Genomic DNA, 6,012 nt, shown 5'->3' with positions numbered 1-6,012 from the left:
TCATACAAAAAGGATGTTATGCTATATTGCACCCGTTTTGTCTTTTGAGATTCATTTCTAATTTCATTGATTATAGTGCTCAGATGAGCAGGTGAATGCTGAGTGAAAATAGGGACTTGATCTCTGGTTTTTCACTTTTCAAAGATGCAGCAAGCGCTTTAGATTCAGGTCAGGAAAGCAGGACACCACTTGTATAGCTAGCTGGACAAAGAATGTGTCTACATATGCCGGCAAACAAGTAACACTGGGATCTCAAACATCTCCAGAGTTCTAGGAGCAATGGCAGATCTATGCCTCAGTCACCGGATCATTGGATCATGTATATGGCTGGCTGAACCAACTTTCGTGTCCACACCTGCTGGACAAACAAAATGCACTTTAGTCTTGAAGGATCTCTGGAGTCCTGAATGTGGTATTGGATATCTACCTCATTCGCTAGTTACAGCTATGTACAGCTGGGGGTATAGACCACATGTACAGCTGGCGGTATAGACCTCATGTATAGCTGGTAGAATACAGCGATGTCCATCCACACAAGTCAATGGAATCCGAGCGTTTCTGGAGATGATATAAAACACTTGTTCGCTGATTTGGGCCGCACAATATTACATGTGTAGCCCCCTTTCCCCCGTGTCTAAGGGAAACTACGTGTGGTACGTTACCTGAGTGGCTCACAGGAGGCCTGAACCTCCGCTGCAGGGAGCCCGAGGTGATTGTGTTCTACCTGATGACAGCGGATCCACGTGGGAAGGATCCAAGGGTAGTTGGATAACCACTTCCCAGGAACACACAGTAAAGAATAAATATACACACGGTGATATACAACTTAACTTATTACTTTGTACCCCCAACACAACGCCACCTTGGTGAGACCCGCAAAGCACTGATGCACATAACCACTCGGTGTCCACAGGGTCCAGCCCACCCAAGGTGTGTGGTAGTGCAACCCACAGAATGTGTGTATGGCCAAAGTTGCACGTAGGTGATGATACCTTCCCGGGTACTCCATTACCGCCGGCAGATGAAAGGATCCATCTGATCTAACGAAGATGTCCGCCTCTGCGTGAGATGAACTCCCGTTGGAATATCTCACTGTTAAGAATCTCAGTTGACAGATGGTAGCTTGGTCCCATGTCACAGCGCAGTATCTTGTTACTGTTGCTGTGCCTGTCACTATGCAGATACTGGGGAAGTGTCCCTATCTAGGGGCCTTCCCTGCAGCAACCACAAGCTGAAGGGACCTGGGCCTATATGGCCTAATCCAGAGACACACTGCTCCCTGGACACTACCTTTTCCGTTGAGGTCCCTTCTCTGACTAGCCTCGTGGTCCAAAACGCACCAACTATCTATTTCCCTCGCAGGGAATCTAGCCACATAATTGGCTATGCTTGCCCCTGGGACATGTAGTCCCTCTGTAGAGCATGCCTCTAACGGCCGCCGCAACTATGCATATGCGCTGGGTCTCACAAAATGGCGGCCCCTACTTGCCGGATGCACTGCAGAGCTCCGGCAACCGGATCACCCCCTTGCCAGCCGCAGCCCTACCATAGGAGTGTCCCTACTTCCTGGCAGGTCAGCCTGCATTCTGGCAGTACCCGCGAGCCTCCCCTTCCCCACAGCAGCAAGGTAAGGGAAACCTGGTTGCAGCAACCAACAGAATCAGGGTTTTCAGTCTCCAAGGTCCCCAATGTAATTTTTACCTCTGCCACTTTCACCGCTCAGATTGCAGGTATGAGTAGAGATGGTAGGAACAGACTACCCTATGCAATACTGAATGGTCCAGCACTCCCTATATAAGGAAATCAGATCATTGGTATAAAACCAAAAAAGTGTAATTTAATATATGCACAAGTGAATCAAAAAACATACAATACCATACATAGAAAACTGTAATAACATATAGGTAGAACCACATAAGGGGTGTGTGGGTGAAAAAAGTGGAGGGGTAGGTATGGGGGAGGTGGGGGGGAGCAAGATAGCAAAAAGGTGGGTATAAGGGGGAGTACAGGGGGGCAACGTTTCGGGGAACACCCCTTCGTCAGGCCCGTTCCCCTTAGCCCCTGAGGGACACAAGGGTACTTCCCTGGCCCCACAACCCACACGGACACAACCAAGCCCCAAATAAAGACAAGCAAACTCTCCACTAATAATGGGTACTACAATGGGAAAATATAATGCAGTATGCAGAAATAGGAAAATGAGGATGCAGGACAAAACGTCCAACGGGCATATGAAATAGAAAAAGTGACTCAAACCACGCAGTCCTCAATGTAAATGTCCAAACGCTCTTGCTCCTCACTCAAAAGGGTGTCTGTAGTGGACTGCATGGTTCAGGTGGGTTTTTTCAAGCCCAGCTGACGTCATCCATAATGCGCGAGCCCAAATCAGTGTAATCACATCCAGCTGGTAGTAATAACATAGCGCCGGGAACCACATTATTTTTGTAAGTTTTGGTAGTAATGACGTAACTTCATGAAGCCAGATACCCTCCGCGATTGTGTAAACAAAAAACCGTCGCCATGGAGATCACGGAGCTCCCGTGATGTGTTGAAAGCCGCATCAGGCTTCTAGGTGTAGCGCAGTCAGATCGCGAATGCGCAGTGATCAGAAGTACACAATCCAGGGTAGTCTTGCATGTCGAAGCACCACAGCAGGCAGGGAATCACTAGGCAGTGATACACAGTGATGCAGGGCTTGTCTAGAAGGTAGATTCGTGCACAGGCCAGATGGTAGATAGTAGCACAAATATCAAAGGAACGCCAGTGTGGCATCAAACCTCCAAAGACCAAAGTCCCATATGTACCCCCAGAGGGCTACCTATAAATAATGAATGAGATACACACAACAATGAATGCAGAGTAATACTTGTGTGGCCAATAAAAAATAATAAAGAATATATATATATATGTGTGTGATATATATATATATATATATATATATAACACACAGAGTAATGGTTAAAATAAATGTATACATGTAACCTGACATTACTGAGAACCTCAGTAGTGATCTATAACGAATCTACTGCTAAGGGGATGATGGCTGTCCCATCAAGTGGGTTGGAAGGATCCTGGATAATAGAACAAGGAACTCTACAGAACATGGGGCCAGGTCAGAGGTGAAGGATGGATCCACCCGCACAGACAGCCACACGTAGTGACCCTTCACCACAGTCACATACCCCAGTTAAAGGGGCACTAGAGATATATGCAAAGGTACCAGGCATCACGAGGCCATTTAGAGACAGGGTCACTGTGGGCACAAACAGGAGGGGCATACGGGCACAGCTGTTTAAAAGTAGCAGCTCATATTCAGGTCTAGATCATGCCTGATGGAATCATGGTGCCCGGGGTCTTAGTCCATTTGGACTCTTTTTGAAACAACATTTTCTGTATATTGCCGCCACGTCGGCCCATCTTCATGCCATCGATTATCTGGTACCGTAATTGACTCACAGTATGCCCAGCCTGTGTGAAGTGATGTGCTACTGGCGCTTCAGGGTCACACCTATGTATAGCCGCCTAATGCTGTCCGATCCGATCCTTCACCCTCTGGGTGGTCTCCCCCACATAGCCCTTGCCACATGGACATTTGATTAAATATACGTCTTTCGAGAGGCACGTATAGAAATCTGTAATCTTGTACAACTTGCCAGACAAGGGATGCTGGAATGTAGGTCCCTCCACAATACTGTTACAATGACTACAACTACAACATCTGTAGCACCCTAACTTGGGGGTGCCCAGGAATGCCTGCTTTGTAGTGGTCCCCCCGAGATCAGCCCTAACTAGACGATCCAGCAAATTCTTACCCCTCTTATACGAGAATAATGGAGGGTCACTAAGAGTGGGAGCTAACAAGGGATCACTACTGAGAAGGGGCCAGTGTCGTCGTATGATGTTTTTAATAGGTCCAAAATTGGTATTATATGTGGAGACAAATGGGATTGAGAATTTCTTCTTCTCATGGACCTCTTGTCCAGTGGGAGTCCAATTCTCAGCTTTCTCACGTTGATTAGAGAGAACTTTAGCAGGGTAACCTCTAGACTGAAATTTGTGCTGGATTTTATCCATGCCCTCTGTGATCTTTGATGGAGTGCAAATGATATGCTTAGCGCGCAAAAATTGACTATACGGCAGTCCCACAGTGGTACCAGGAGGGTGAAAACTTGAGAAATGTAGTAGATTTTTTCTGTCCGTGGGTTTGGAGAACATGTCAGACTCCAACTTACCATTATGTACATTAATCGTTGTATCCAGAAAATTGATCTGTACAGAGTCATGTGCACAGGTGAACCTAATGGTTGGGTGGTCTATATTGAGATCTGCAACAAAGCTTAATAGTGATGTCACATCACTCTGCCATATTAGAAATATGTCATCTATGAACCGCACCCACATACGCCCATACTCTACAAAGGATTGATGATGATATACATTATCCATTTCAAATTTGGACATGAACATGTTGGCGTATGTGGGTGCGACGTTCGAGCCCATGGCCGTACCCTGAGTCTGGATATAATAGTTATCTCCGAAAAGAAAGTAATTGTCATGAAGTATGATCTCTAGTAAATCCACAATTAGCATGCCTTCTCTAGGAGAAAACACATTGGCCAGTTCCACCGACTCTTTGGCCGCCAGTATCCTGTCGGCATGGGGAATAGATGTATATAGACTATTAACATCTAGGGTAGCGAGTAACAAAGGTGTATTCAAGGTGTGTAACGTTCTAATTTTATCTAAAAAAAATCTGTTGTGTCTCTAATGTATGACCTACTGCTGGTTACCAGAGGTCTAAGTAATTTATCCAGAAATATTGAACAAGGTTGAAAGACTGAATCATCTACCTTCTAGACAAGCCCTGTGTCACTGTGCATCACTGCCTAGTGATTCCCTGCCTGCTGTGGTGCTTCGACACGCAAGATTACCCTGGATTGTGTACTTCTGATCACTGTGCATGCCCGATCTGACCGCTACACCTAGAAGCCTGATGCGGCTTTCAACACATCACGGGAGTTCCGTGATCTCCATGGCGACGGTTTTTTGTTTACACAATCGCGGAGGGTAACTGGCTTCATGAAGTTACGTCATTACTACCAAAACATACAAAAAAATAGTGTGGTTCCCGGTGCTATGTTATTACTACCAGCTGGATGTGATTACACTGATTTGGGCTCGCGCATTATGGATGACGTCAGCTGGGCTTGAAACCCCCCCCCTGAACCATGCAGTCCACTACAAACAACCTTTTGAGTGAGGCGCAGGAGTGTTTGGACATTTACATTGACTGTCGTTTGAGTCACTTTTTCTATTTCATATGCCCGTTGGACATTTTGTTCTGCATCCTCATTTTCCTATTTCTGCATACTGCATTATATTTTCCCATTGTAGTACCCATTATTAGTGGAGGGTTTGCTTGTCTTTATTTGGGGCTTGGTTGTGTCCGTGTGGGTTGTGGGGCCAGGGAAGTACCCTTCTGTCCCTCAGGGGCACAGGCCTGACGAAGTGGTGTTCCCCGAAATGTTGTCCCCCCTTATACCCACCTTTTTGTTATCTTGCGCCCCCCACCCCTTATATGGTTCTACCTATATGTTATTACAGTTTTCTATGTGGGGTATTGTATGTTTTTTGATTCACTTGTGCATATATTAAATTACACTTTTTTTGGTTTATACCAATGATCTGATTTCCTTATATAGGAGTGCTGGACCATTCATTATTGTGTTGAGAGGGAATGGTCCTCTTTAGTCCACAGCACCCCGCACTGTATATGTGTTTATTATTGAGTGCTGTTTATCGTTATTATATTCCATACTACCCTATGCGTTTCGTAGCACATAACCACCTAGTGAGAGGCTGGTTTGTGTGGCGACTATGGCTTAATTGAAAGGGACCCTTTTAAGGAGAGAGGAACCAATGTCTAAGAGGGGTTATAAATACGATGTAGTTAACATTAGACTATTGGTGTCTACTATCAATATACAAAAATACTATATTAAATTATTTCTA

The sequence above is a fragment of the Ascaphus truei genome, chromosome 3 (assembly GCF_040206685.1).
Source record: "Ascaphus truei isolate aAscTru1 chromosome 3, aAscTru1.hap1, whole genome shotgun sequence".
NCBI classification, from domain to species: Eukaryota; Metazoa; Chordata; class Amphibia; order Anura; family Ascaphidae; genus Ascaphus; species Ascaphus truei.
The sequence above is the reverse complement of the archived record's forward strand: the minus strand, read 5'-3'. Positions refer to the sequence as shown.